The 14,056-nt window shown below is 42.9% G+C and overlaps 1 long non-coding RNA gene across 1 annotated transcript; it reads left to right on the forward strand.

The window, feature by feature from the left end:
- Positions 1-5,873: 5,873 nt before the first annotated feature.
- Positions 5,874-8,159, forward strand: LOC123493537 (uncharacterized). The gene is made up of 2 exons (XR_006662054.2): positions 5,874-7,152; positions 7,274-8,159. It is a non-coding gene; the product is annotated as an uncharacterized lncRNA (long non-coding RNA).
- Positions 8,160-14,056: the final 5,897 nt, after the last annotated feature.

The following is a 14,056-nucleotide window of genomic DNA, read 5'->3' on the forward strand; positions in this document are numbered from 1 at the left end:
AAGCAGTAGGTGGGGGCAGATTCGTCCTTGTCATTAGCATCAGTGTTGGTGACGGAGCCGGTGTCTTCAGTGTTGAAGATGGACTTGCCAACATAGGCTGTGGCTAGAGCGAGACTTGCAACGCCAGAGTCGGACTCCTCCTCAGACTCCACCTCTGCCTCCTCAGAAGCAGACTCCTCCTCTGAATCCATCTCCTTGCCAACAAAAGCATGAGCCTTGCCAGATGAGCTCTTCTTGTGTGATGAAGATTTGAGGGAAGACTTTGAGGATTTCTTCTTCTTGTCATCAGAATCATATTCATTGCTCCTCTTCTTGTTGTTCTCATTGTCCCACTGTGGACACTCAGAGATGTAGTGACCAGGTTTCTTGCACTTGTGGCATGTTCTCTTCTTGTGGTCATGAGTAGAAGCTTCATCATTTCTCGAGATGGATCTTGAAGACTTTCTGAAGCCTTTCTTCTTGGTGAATTTCTGGAACTTCTTCACAAGCATAGCAAGCTCCTTTCCAATGTCTTCAGGATCCCCAGAACTGCAGTCAGATTCTTCTTCAGATGATGAAACAGCCTTTGCCTTCAAAGCGTGAGTACGGCCATACTTGGGACCATAGATATCTCTTTTCTCAGATAACTGGAACTCATGTGTGTTGAGCCTCTCAAGTAAGTCAGACGGATTGAGAGTCTTGAAGTCAGGGCGTTCTTGAATCATCAGGGCTAGGGTGTCAAACGAGTTGTCAAGTGATCTCAGGAGTGTCTTGACGATTTCATGCTTGGTAATCTCAGTGGCGCCGAGTGCATGAAGCTCATTTGTGATATCAGTGAGGCGATCAAATGTGAGCTGGACATTCTCATTGTTGTTTCTCTTGAAGTGGTTGAAGAGGTTGCGAAGAACACTGATCCTTGAGTCTCTCTGGGTTGAGACACCTTCGTTGACCTTGGAGAGCCAGTCCCAGACTAGCTTCAAAGTTTCCAGAGCACTCACACGGCCATACTGTCCTTTGGTCAGATGACCACAGATGATGTTCTTGGCAGTAGAATCCAGTTGAACGAACTTCTTGACATCAGCAGGGGTGACACCTTCACCGGTCTTGGGAACGCCGTTCTTGACGACATACCAGAGGTCGACATCAATGGCTTCAAGATGCATACGCATCTTATTCTTCCAGTAGGGGTAATCAGTGCCATCGAAGACAGGGCACGCAGTGGAGACTTTGATTATCCCTGCAGTCGACATAGCTAAAACTCCAGGTGGTTAAACCGAATCACACAGAACAAGGGAGCACCTTGCTCTGATACCAATTGAAAGTGCTAGTTATCGACTAGAGGGGGTGAATAGGCGATTTTGATGAAAGTCTTCAATCACGGGGGCTTTGAAGACAAACGATAGAAATGATCCTATTGATATGCAGCGGAAGGTAGACTACACTGGACAAGCCATAGTCAAGTAAGCAATGAAGAGAAAGCACGAAGACTATTAGCAGCTAGGTAGTATGGATCAGGATGGAAGATAGTGCGAAGCCAAACAACAATAGTCGTCACACAGTGAAGTCAAACAGATCAGGCAGGCAGGCAATGACTTCATGAAGACAAACAGTAAGTAAAGAGAGGGAGGAGATAGAACCAGTTGCTTGGTGAGGATAGGGATTTGTTGGACCAGTTCCAGTTGCTGTGACAACTGTACGTAGGGTTAGGGAGGCTAAGATTCAACTCAGAAGACCGTGTCTTCACCTTATTCCCCTTGAGCTAAGGACACTTAGTCCTCGCCCAATCACTCTGGTAAGTCTTCAAGGTAGACTTCCAAACCTTCACAGACTTCGTTCACCGGCAATCCACAATGACTCTTGGATGCTTAGAACGCGACACCTAACCAGCTGGAGGATTCACAGTCCTCAAGTGTAACAAGTCTTCGGATCACGCGGACAGAAAGACTTCAGTGATGCCAGACACGCTTTGGCTCTAGGTGTTTTGGGCTTTGTCCTCGCAAGGATATCTCTCTCAAATGCTTGGGAGGTGGGTTGCTCTCAAACGACAAAAGCCGTGCACTAACTCTGAGCAGCCACCAATTTATGGTGTAGGGGGTGGGCTATTTATAGCCAGGAGGCAACCCGACCTGATTTGTCATAAATGACCCTGGATCACTAAGGAACTGACATGTGTCCAACGGTCAGATTTCAAACACACGCGGCAGCTTGACTTGGGCTACAAGTAAAGTTGACTTATCCAGCTCTGGATAAGATTTGCTCTCATTGTCTTCGCTCGAAGACATAGGATTTGGTTGAGCATCACTTCAGTCACTCTGACTTTGTTCACTTGGACCCCACTTAACAATGCGGTGGTTCCTATGACTAAACAAAGAAGAAAAGGAAACTACAAAACAACTATGTCTTCGCACTCCATAGTCTTCACGTGAATGTCTTCTCGAGTCATAATCTTCGTTGTGAATATCTTCACAAACCACCATTGTCTTCAATGTCTTCACACATTTTTAGGGGTCATCTTCGATAGGTAAACCGAATCAATGAGGGACTACTACCTATGTTATCATGCAATTCTCACAAACACATTAGTCCCTCAACCAGGTTTGTCGTCAATACTCCAAAACCAACTAGGGGTGGCACTAGATGCACATACACTCCTTCACCACCGGGTATGCCTCTCTTCTCTCTCTCGGGCTATGACTTGGAATGAAGGATTTTTACCCGGCGGTCGATTTGAGTCATTTCTTCCTCTTGTAGCTCCCTAGGACCATCAGTGGCAACGAAAGGAGCGGGGTGGCTAAAATGTGACTTGGTCCCAACCCATTTGTTAGATGTGATTCAGACACTGTCAAGGTCCCAACCCATTCATACCACACCTTCAACCCAACGCATCCTAAGACAATGTCACAGTTTGTACCTAGTATCTTAAATTGTTGCCATCTCATCAGCGGTGCCATTAGAAAATTATTTGGCATCGCTTCAGCTGTTTGTGCAGCCAACTTTGGGTACACACATCTGAGCAGCCAAGCAGTAAAATACTAAATCTTTATGGCACGAAGGAACTAGGCATCAGAGCAACTACGTGCTCCGGAGTCCGGGTCCCTGATTTTTTTCCGCTGCATCGGCTCGCCGGTGCAGGGCACCGGTGCGAGATGTAGCAACAATTCTCTTTACCCCAGTTTTGACATACATAGTGTACGGCCATAGTGCTATTAGTTCTATGTTACTAAATTTGTGCATGTACACACCTATTAGTATCAATTTGCTGTCATCCAAACACTATCGCTATGTTGTTACAATTATATTTACCTTCCTCATAAAAATTTTGATTTGTTATTTATTGTACATGAGTAAGAACTTGTAGTGTTGTTGTAGTTAATTATAGCTTCTAGTGTTTCAGAATTTGGTTGTTGTCTCAGTAGCAATTAATTCATTTGCACATTGATCTTTTTGAGAAGATATGTCATAATTAACATGTTTCTTCAGTTTTTCAAAATAAGCATTGGTGATTTTCTATGTTGCTATAAACCCATTTCCCCTACAATTTTTACTGATCTAGTTTTAAATATTATAGGATGAACGGAAGTGTTCTTACTTGGAGTGGGTTCATCAAGAGTGGCTACAGTCTTTGAAGATGTGCCTAGCGAAGCTCTGGAGCATGTATGAGGAAGAGAACAGACGTAGGCTTAGAGAAACTGTTGTCAACGCTGAAGAATATTTGAAGATGCGGGATAAAAAGTTGAAGGTGGAGAAGGAGCTCAATTTTTTAAATCAGACTTTGCTAAGATGGTGTTGGCGAAGGAGGAGGCACTTTCCCAGTTGGCGTGTGCAAAACAGGTTCTTACTAAACTGAAAGCAGAGGTGGATAAGACGAGCCTGGATGATCTCGATTAGGGAAATGAATATATTGTTCTTATGAAGTTGAACTAGCTATGTGTTGTACTGTGTTGTTTTCATGTAGCTATCATACTATGATATTATAATATATTTATGTGCCTGCTATGAAATTGGCAAACAACTGTTCGATATGAAATGTGAATTTGCGTAAAACTGGAATTATTAATTGTAAACTAATAAACCTGCTAAATGTGGCATGGACCTTTGCAAACGGTTCTAGCAGTAAAAGCGCTTGTGATGGATAGCCCAATGCCACACAGTTTTCTTCATCAAATCGTGTGTGGTGTAGTTGATAAAAGTAAACAGTTAACAAGGCAGGGCGTGTGTGATAGTTACACCTTTCACACATGAGCCTACACATAAAACTGTGTGGGATGGACATATGAACGGAAACGTTTTCCCTGGATTGACTGTGTGGGATGTACATAAGAACGGAAACGTATTCCTTGGATTGACTATGTGTGATATACATACGTACGAAAATGTTTTTCCGGGATTCACTGTGTGGGATGTACATACCTACGGAAATGTTTTTCTGGGATTCACCGTGTGGCATGTACACACCTACGGAAATGTTTTTCTAGGATTCACCGTGTGGGATGTACATATCTACAAAAATGTTTTTCTAGGATTCACTGTGTGAGATGTACATACCTACGGAAATGATTGGGTTTCGATGCCTCGCCCGATCGCACACGAGCTCATTTGGTGTCCTAGGAGGGCCTATCCCCGAAGATTTTTGGGTCGTGTGGGAAGGACCCCCCTATCGCCCACACTCACTTGGCGACGGTTCCAAACGCCGTCGCGGAAAGGGGTTAAAAACTATTTGTATAGCACCGACACGTACTAGTGTATGATACACAGTCAAAAAGATATGCTATTTTTAAAATGCCCACACAATGTCGAGTGTGCGAAAAACAGAGAAAATGAGGGACGAAGTTTTGGCAAGTGTTGGACGTGATGTGCGTAGATGGCAGTGGGAAACCACATGTCAATAATGGCAGAGGCAAAAAAAATTGGAGATATTTTCACTGCATCAGGTGGAATCGAACCCGGGCGAAACAACGGTCGGGTAGTGTCACTAGGCCACTGGGCTAGTTCAGTAGTTTCGGTAGAAATAAGGCACATCGTCTAGCATGCCTTCCCAGGCTCCGGTGGTTCGTTCTCGTCCTCCGCCTTTGTGCGCTCGCCGCGGCGCCGTTGTCTGCCGTTGTGAACATGCTTAACAAACGAGAGGAATCTGGAGAGGACCAAACGTGGAGAGGCGGACAGTCGAGACCCACCAGGTCTATGGCCGTACGCAAGCAAGTGCCTCATTGAAAAAAATACTTCCTCCTAATGTTATACTGACGTTGGAGCCCATGGGTTTGTCAACATAGTTACATTTTTTAGGTGCTTCAACGTAGTTACTAAAGGAGATAAATTTACAACGAAGTCGGGGAGTTTGCAGGTATCGTTTATTATCAGTGGGCCAGCAAGTATCAGCTGGGTTGTGGGCTGCCCCGTCTAGGCTTTCTTTTTGAACATGCAGCCCACGACATGCCGGTTTGTATTTTCTTGAGGGAGGTCATGTATCGACTGGCCTATGGACCTCCCATCCTAGGTTTTATTTTTCCTGAAACATCCGCAGCCCAAGTTATGTATTTTTTTGAAGAAACGCAGAGGTTTGTTCTATTTTTCTATATAAGAATAGGAATGTCAGGTCCAACTTATGTTTCCCTTCTAACTATATTATACTCCCTTCGTTCCTAAATATTTGTCTTTCTGGAGATTTCAACAAGTGACCACATACGATACAAAATGAGTGGATCTACACTCTAAAGTATGTCTATATACATTCGTATGTGGTAGTCCATTTGAAATCTCTAGAAAGACAAATATTTAGGAATGGAGGGAGTATATATTTATATTATTTTATATGTTATTATATACTATTGTTATTGTCATCATATATTTAACAGATACTTACATATATAAGAAAACAATATCCCACGTCTTATTAACTTATAAAATAAAAATTAACAATAAAATCCTGGATTTTTTTACATTAAGGCAACGAAAATCCTGGTGATTGTGTAGAAAAGCTTGGTAAAATTTAAGGACCAATGTAATAATAAATCACTTATTATTTAAATATATTTATAACAAAATGCTCAACCCTTATTTATTTTTTTGATAACATTGCTGCGCCCAACCCAACATTTAGATACATTATAACTGAGCACCTTTCCTGCCCTCTCAGGCTATTAGCATCTATATCCGTTGGATCGTTACTTAAGAGCGTTTTCAGCCATCCGACTGTCTCTTAATCCTGTCCCGAGTTGCTTTGTTCGATCCTAATGAGCGCTAACCCTTCTTGGGCTGCTACTCTGGTGGTTTTTTTCAGATTCTCAGATTAAATTGGGCCTACTGGGCCTGTAACAGCTTCCAGACGTGCAATCCAAAAGAAAACAACACTCTTTTCGTCCCTCGTGTGAGGCTGGCGAGACTCTCTCATGCACAACCTAACCTCGCCGCCGCCGCCATGTTCTCCGATCTCGTAGCCCCTATCATCGTCGACTGATCGGACACCACTGCAAATTCCCAACTCTCCCGCGACCTCAATTGCGCCTTCTTCGACCTCGACTCTCTCCATCCCTCCCCGCACTTTGTCTCGCCGCCCTCGGCCTCACCATCATCTGATGTAGGTGAGTGACACCCACGCCCATCTCCCCTTCCCCTGCCTCTAAACGCCACCGAGCAGAAACTCCTCTCTTCCCCTGTCCCGTGGCATCTTCTGTTACCCTCCCTGCACAACATCTAATCATGAATTTCCTCTTTCACGTCATTTGGAGCTGTAGATAAATTTAGGTTTGCAAACCACTTCGGGACTGAGGTAATTCATTGGCAGATCATTTTTTCATGCTCGTGTAGTTGTGTTGCATTTTATATTATTGTCCCTGCTGGCAGTGTCCTTCTTTGTTTGTATTTCTATTTTCTAAGCTCACTAGAAACACTATTGGGATGATATAGTTGTAGGCTTTCTCGCTTAAGAAATAAGTGAAGTCTGTTTTCTAAGCTCACAAGAAACACTATTGGGATGATATAGTTGTAAAATTTCTTTCTTAAGAAATATAAGTGAAGGACCACATGCTTGATAGTCAGATCACAATTTGATGCGAGAGAGTCAGATGCGGGCGCGGATGGTCCTCTCAAAGAATGGGGAGGACTCATTGCAGCATCACAAGGACACAAGCAACGGTCCTACTGCTGATGGTAGAGAGGAGATCAACGGCAAGGGAGGTAAGGGAAAAACTGAGGGTGTGAAATTAAGTTAATTCTAGGTATGTATTTTTTTTGCTGATCAACTCCATCTCAATCCCCATCCATTTTCTTCTATTTTTTTTCTTTTGTTTCTGTACAGGTCAGGTCAAAGAGAGTTTACAACTAGGTACAAAGTTTCATGAGGACTCATCTTCTTGGGATGGAAGACGATCAGTTACTGTTAAGTTGTAAAATTTCTATATTTTGGTGATGGTACCGACTGGGTGTTCTTTCAGATTTACTTCTATCACGCGTAGTAAAACTTACATTCAGCTTATGTGGATGATGCATGGGTACTGCAGTAAATACATTACCTATAAACTGAACTATTGATTTAGTAATTTTACTTTTGGTCCAACGATCGATCAATTGGTGAGGCTATACTAAACCACAAATTTCTTCCTGGGGCAGTATTATAGATCTACCTCTTATTAGACATTTAGAAAACCATAGGTTATTCAGAAGCTTTCTTACAAAAAGGGTGCTCTTTAGAAACTACTACATGTATACGCTCACATCACATGCATGTTTTCTTAATTTTCAAGTGCTTGTGAATATCTGTGAAAGTACAGTTTTCTGTAGCTTTGTAGGCGTTGAACTAAATACCAATCCAAGTAGGAGTGGAAGAAAGATAATATAGGTTTTCATCTGCCAAAAGGTCAAGCAATTCTTATTTATTCTCATTTCAATTAAGATTTATCTCTAAAACATTGCATGAACTCCTGTGCATATTGGATACTTTATTTATGCACCTTCTTGCATTTTAATCCCATGTATGTTGTATACTCTATTTAATAAGTTATTTGTCTTTTGCCGACAAATGATTTTACCAGATACACTGCACACATCTCTGCAGGGACATTTGCAACTTGCAAGACATAGGAAAAGACGCGAGTCAATCCAAGATGACATGAGCAACCAAAGATGAATCATTTGTATAAACCTTTGGTGTTTCTGATACAAGAATAATCATGCGTGGTTTCTTTTGAAGGTGTGTAGTTTTCTTGTAGTGTGGAAATTATTATGATGTTCATTCATCAGAGATGCATACGTGTGTTATTTTCTTCGTACAAAGCAATTCAAGTTTTAATCTCAGGTTCAACAATTATTTGACATGTCATGAAGTGTGTAGTGCATCACTCGCAAAAAGCACAGCTTCCATCCAAAGGATTTGGCCGAGTTAATCCGTGCATTGATGTTTCACCATTTCCTGAAGTTATATAACTCTTGCGTTTCCTTCAGGTTACTACGGTTACTCTATTAAGTGAAGGTTAGTTGTTGCTCCTTGATCAAGGCTATTAATTTATAGATGTGTTTTCGAGTATACTCATAGTAGTCCAGTGACGAGTATAAGTTGAAGCAAGAGGCTATTACATTTAAAAACATTTTCATTTGAAAGTAGCCATCGGATAGAAATGGCCATACATACATTGTGTACATGAAACTAAAATGTGTATAACATGTCCAACTTAGTATTATCATCGTTTCGGTTATACGCAGTACTGTCCCTTTCAAGACAAAAGAAACTTTTGCCAAACAACTTTTTAAAGCCTATTTTACAATTTTCAATAGTTTATATTTCAATTATGTTTACCTCTTGTCACCTTATATTTAAGGAAATTCCTATCAACCTATTGACAGAACAGATGGGTGCGGCAACGCGCGCCTTCGACGATCTAGTTATAATTAGAACCAGCCCAGCAAAATCGTGTATTTCAAGAAAGTGCAAATGCGCTGTAATTTTTTAGGAAAAAATAAATCGGCCACATGAACGCTACATTATTTGTTCAGCCATCCCAGCAATTTCGTGTATTTCGAGAAAGTGAAAATGGGCTATAGTTTTAAAAAAAGGGACGCATGGACGCTACATTATTTGTTCACCCAGCCCAGCAAATGGACTATAATTCTAAAAAAAGATCAAATGGACTATAATTCTGAAAAAATTGGTTGAATATATGCCACATTTTTTGAGGCTGAAATGTGGGCCAATAGGTCGAAGCCAACGCAAGTCGTTGTCAACTTAGTCAACATCGATAGTCATTGGATTTACATCCAACGACCGGCATCCATTTTCAATCTATCCTCTTCTTCCTCTAGCGCCGTCGGGACCACTTGCTCCCGCCTCCTGCTGCTAGCAGCTCTGCTTAGCATGCTTCGCTGTGAAGCGCTACCCCACCGCCGGCCAGGCCATCCCTCCACACCTCATGTTCTTCTCCATCAACTGCCGAACCACGCCGCCCCAGAACCAGTTAACCCTCGTACACCTCTTCGACTGTGACTCCACTCCCCCGTCTTCCCATCTCCGGCTCGTTGCTGTCTGATGTTTACTATGCAACTTATTCGTGTAGACTTGTGTTGCGCCTCAAAGCGCAGAGTTTTGTAAGATAGTAGCAATTTTCTCTCAAGTGGATGACCTAAGGTTTATCAATCCCTGGGAGGTGTAGGATGAAGATGGTCTCTCTCAAACAACCCTGCAACCAAATAATAAAAAGTCTCTTGTGCCCCCAACACACCATATACAATAGTAATTTGTATAGGTGCACTAGTTCGGTGAAGAGATGGTGATACAAGTGTAGTATTGATGGTAGAAATATATTTTTATAATTTGAATAAATAAAAACAGCAAGGTAGCAAATAGTAAACGGGCACAAAAGCGGTATTGCTATACTTGAAAATGAGGCCTAGGGTCCGTACTTCCGCTAGTGCAATCTCTCAAAAATGCTAATATAATTGGATCATATAACCACCCCTCAAAGTGCGATGAAGAATCACTCCAAAATTCCTATCCAGCGGAGAAAGTAAGAAGAAATTATTTGTAGGGTACGAAACCACATCGAAGCTATTCTTTCCTATCAATCTACCTAAGAGTTCGTAATAAAATAACACCAAATAATTTCATATTCATAATACTCAATCCAACACAAAGAACCTAGAGCGCCGCAAGATTTCTACCGGAGAAACAAAGACAAGAAAGTGCATCAACCCCTATGCGTAGATTACCCTAATGTCACCTCGGGAATCCGCGAGTTGAGTGCCAAAACATATATCAAGTGAATCAATACGATACCCCATTGTCACCACGAGTATTCATATGCAAGACATATATCAAGTGCTCTCTAATGCATAAAAGTATTCAATCCGATAACAACGAAATCTCAAAGGGAAAAACTCAATTCATCACAACAAGATAGAGAGGGGAAAACACCATATGATCCGACTATATTAACAAAGCCCGTGATACATCAAGATCGTGACATCTCAAGAACACGAGAGAGAGAGAGAGAGAGAGAGAGAGAGAGAGATTAAACACATAGCCACACGCACAAACCCTCCAAACAGATAGGGGCTTATAATTTTGCCTCCCAACATATTCACCTCAAGGGTGATGTCAACAATAATAACTCATGGTACCCATATCCAACAGGATATACGTGCCTAGATCTTTTCTCACCACATGATGTGTAACGCCCTGAGACCGATGCGCCAGGTGTCTTCCAGTTATTGGCCGTCATTGCCATGTCATTTGTTTGCGTGTTGCCCTTTGCCATGTCATCATCTGCATTTCATCTGCATGTTTTCCAAAACTTGCATTCGGTCATTTTCTCCTTTGTCCGTTTCGGATTCCGACACTCACACACGCACCCATCGCACCTCCCAGATCTTGTTTCGTGAGCGGGAGAAAAATGTTCTCGGAATGGGTCGAGAGTTGATGAGCGGTCTTGGCATATCACCGGTAGACCGCCTGTCAAATTTCGTTCCATTTGGAGCTCGTTGGATGCCCCAACGGTTAACCGCGTTAACCGCTGGACCCCTTTCTCTTTGCAGCCCAGCACCCCTTCATAACAGCCCACTAGTCCATCTAAACCCCCTCCATGCTCTTCGCCGTTGGATCACGATCGTGCGGGTGAAAACGGCTCCCTAATAGCCCCTTCCTAGCTCCATCTACCTATATATATGCCCTTCCCCCCAAAATTTCAGCAAACCCTAGCCACCACCTCCTCCACGCGCCGGACACGTCCGCCCGGCGTCGGATGCGTCCGCCGCTATCCCCCTCAGCGAACCAGACGCCGCCACGTCAGCCCCGCGCCGCCCCACTTCGCCGCCGGCCCGCCGAGCCCAGCGCGGGCCCGCGGGGCCCATCCCGCCAGCGCAGCCACCCGAGCGCGCCTCCCGCGCCCTGCCTCCGAACCGCCGCTGCCTACCTCTCACACCGGCGTTCGCCGTTAGCAGCCGCCGACCCGCTCCGCCGTCGCCCGCAAGCAGCACCGCCGCCGGAGCCCCTACGCCGCCTCCTCCGGTCAGATCGGGCCGGGACCGGAGCTCCCCCGCCCGGATCTGCCCTTCGCCGGTGACCCCGCGCCTCGTCGGCCTTCTCCGACCTCGCCGGAGTTCCCCCGACCCGGATCCACCTCGCGCAGACCCGGATCCACCTCACCCGACCCGATCCACGTTGACTTCTTCGCGAGGTCTATTTCCACTAAGTCCCCAGTTATTCAACATCATGTGTGCATCTTTCATCTGCTGTAACTTTGTCCATGTTGCTCCGTTTGGTGTGTTCGATATATCAAATTGTTCATCTCTGAATTCTCTTCATGAGTGTCATTTGCTTGCATGTTAATGTTCATCTTGACGCCTTAATCATCGTTGCAAAAGTGCTAAATGTTATAATCTGCTGTAAGTTATCATAACCTGCTGATTTATCTTTTTCATAGCATTTTGTGTGATTATCCTTTGAGCATCATGTCAACATGTTCTAAGAGCATATTCATACCATCTTTACAACGGTGCAATCCATGTATTTTGATATGCCCTGTGTTGATTGGAACAAACTTGCCAATTGGCCTACTTGATGTTTGCTGTTTTCTGTGACAGTAAAATCTGGTCTGTAACTGGTACATTATGTTGCCATGTTAACTTATTCCTACAAGTTAATCCATGCATAATCTGTAGGTACTCATTTAGTGTGTCTTGTAGATCTTGTTATGCTCTACCTGTCCATGCCCTTGTTTGAAATTATGGACTGCTGTAACTTGCTGTTTTCATGCTCTCAAATTGCTAAATAATATTTCTGTCAGCCTATTATCAATAAGTTCAGTATTTCCATGTGAATAGCTAGTGTTCTATGCATCCTATGACCATGTTCTTGCCATGATTGGCTGCTCAAATATGTATTATTGCTGTTGGTTGTATTCACATGCCATGATATGTTTTATGTTGAGTTAACCAACCTTGCAAACATATCTACTTGTCGCTGTTTCTGCCATGTTCAGTTTATTTCAGTCTGTGAAACTGTTATCATTTGCATTCTTGCCATGATGTTTTGAGCATGTTCTTGTGGTTTCTAGCAGTAGCTCAGTTATCATGTTTTGTAGTGATCTACCTGTACATGCTTGACATGCCTTTTGATACCATGAAATGTTCCAGTAGCATATACTTTTGTTGCCTCAAAGTATGCATCATGAATCTGTTTTCAGCCTTGCACTGTTTTTCACTAAGTCTGAGAATCTGTTATGACTTGCAATTTTGTCTTGATGAATGTCATTGATCTATAGGTTAGATGGAGATGCTTAGTAATCATGTTTTGCCATGTTTAACCGTTAATTTAAGGCCATGCTTTTGTTTGCTATGATATTGCAATGTAGTATCATTGTTTCATGCCTCCAACATGTCAACATGTTATTCCTGCTCACATGTATGCCCTGTTTTTCACTAAGTCATAATCTGTGTTATAAAGTTGTTTCTTGCATTGATCTCATTGGATTTATCCTGATGCCTATGAACCTGAACCTTGATGTTATTTGAAGCATGTAATTTGTACTTTGAGCGCATATCAAGTTTGTGTCCATATGTTTCCTGTAGCATGTTGTTTTCTTGATTGCATAGTGCTAAGTTGTTGTTTTGGGCAGATTGTGCTTGAAACTTGTTTCGTGTGTATGTGTTGAACCGTGGCTCCGTTCGGAGCATGCTCTATATGAAAATTGCTTGGTTTTGCATGTAGTTTAATAATGTCATGCTGCATCCTTGTTGTAAGTGCTTGTGGTTGATGTTTGCATGCATTTTGCCTCAATGCCATGTTTAACTTGTGATGCTCATATCTTCTAGCTCGTAGCTCCGAATTAAACGAACTTTATATGTAACTTGATTAGAAAAATGTGTAGATCATCTTGGTGCAATTTAACTTGATGTTTATCACTTTAACATAATGTTTGGATCAGATCTGAACCAATTTCAAAATTTGCATATGGGGGGTTTCCGGAATTGTTGTATGTTGATTCCGGCCTCATTTAAACTTGCTTTGGTGTGTCGTTCTTGTTTGCATCATCTCTTGCCATGAGTAGCATCATTTAGACTTGACATGCATCATACTTGGTTGAGCATCATGTCATGTTTATGTATTGTGTGTTTACCATGTTGTTTGCTTCTTTCCGGTTGTGCTCCTTCTCGATAGTTCCTGTTTCGTTGCGATCGTGAAGATTCGTTCGACTATGCCCGTTCGTCTTCTTCATGGACTCGTTCTTCTTCCTAGCGGGATTTCAGTCAAGATGACCCTCACCTTGGATCTCACTACTATCTTTGCTATGCTAGTTGTCTCGATGCTATCGCTATGTCGCGCTTCCTACCACTTGTTTATCAAGCCTCCCAAGTTGCCATGGCAGCCTCTAACCTTTTCACCCTTCCTAGCAAATTGTTGTTTGGCTATATTACCACTTTGCTCAGCCCCTCTTATAGCCTTGCTAGTTGCAGGTTGTTCCATGTTGGAACATGGATATAATGGGATACCACAATATCTCTTATTTAATTAATGCACACATATACTTGGTAAAGGGTGGAAGGCTCGGCCTTTTGCCTGGTGTTTTGTTCCACTCTTGTCGCCCTAGTTTCC

The sequence above is a fragment of the Aegilops tauschii genome, chromosome 4 (genome assembly GCF_002575655.3).
Source record: "Aegilops tauschii subsp. strangulata cultivar AL8/78 chromosome 4, Aet v6.0, whole genome shotgun sequence".
Classification (NCBI taxonomy): Eukaryota; Viridiplantae; Streptophyta; class Magnoliopsida; order Poales; family Poaceae; genus Aegilops; species Aegilops tauschii.